At 41.2% G+C, this 877-nt stretch overlaps 1 non-coding gene across 1 annotated transcript; it reads left to right on the top strand.

The window, feature by feature from the left end:
• Window positions 1-460: 460 nt before the first annotated feature.
• On the top strand, window positions 461-564 carry LOC118331107. The gene has a single exon (XR_004796867.1). It is a non-coding gene; the product is annotated as a U6 spliceosomal RNA (small nuclear RNA).
• The last annotated feature ends 313 nt before the right edge of the window (window positions 565-877 follow it).

The raw sequence follows: 877 nt of genomic DNA, 5'->3' as shown, positions 1-877 counted from the left end.
AGCAGGCTTGGGGTTAGGTTGCCTTGCTCAAGGGCACCTACAGGCAAGCGCATTCCGTGCCCTTGATCTAGTAAAACGTGGCCTCAGTATTAGGGTTGAGTTAAGTATCTGATAAGAATAATGTACTTCCAAAAATCCCCCCCCCCAAAAAAACAATATCCTGGAGGGGCTGATTTAGAGACCCCCCAAAATTTCACAAATCTTGTTTTCTGGGGAACTCATATCTTATAAAGAGGAGCTGAGCCCCCCCTGACTCCCCTGTAGTTTGCATCCTGTTCTTTAGCCAACAAATGTAATAATCCAGTCACTATAAGTACTCTAACATACAATCTTATCTGATTATATGATATTCATGCCTTTTTTTTTTTTTTATGTTTCCTTGAGTTGGACAAACAATTTGTGGACTGAAAACAAGATGATTTTTTCTCATCTTGGTAAGTGAGCTCTCGACGTGTTACTCTGGTAGCACATACCAGTATACTAAAATTGGAACGATACAGAGAAGATTAGCATGGCCCCTGGCGCAAGGATGACACACAAATTTGTGAAGCCTTCCTCATTTTTGAGGGCTTTCGTATATGGGCAGAGAGGGGACTGAGGAAAATTAGCGACTTATACAAAGAGGGGCAGCTCATGTCGACATTCCAAGAAAACAGTTCTTTAAGTACCTGCAATTACACAGCTTTATTTACGCAAGTCAGAATTGAAACTATGACACTCTAGTCCTCTCCTCGCTGAAGGAACAGGTCCCAAAGGACTGTTATAGTAAAGGCTTCATTTCTTCTTTCTATGATTTCTTAATTTCTGCTTCCAAGGTGTCTTTAGAGGGAAAGTTAGAAGGATGGAGGAAAGATCTGAATGAGGAAATAATGCTGGA

Source organism: Morone saxatilis, unplaced genomic scaffold (assembly GCF_004916995.1).
Source record: "Morone saxatilis isolate NCDOM2014 unplaced genomic scaffold, NCSU_SB_2.0 Contig2, whole genome shotgun sequence".
In the NCBI taxonomy this organism is placed as follows: domain Eukaryota; kingdom Metazoa; phylum Chordata; class Actinopteri; family Moronidae; genus Morone; species Morone saxatilis.
Note: the sequence above shows the minus strand (reverse complement) of the source record. Positions and strands in the feature narration are given on the sequence as shown.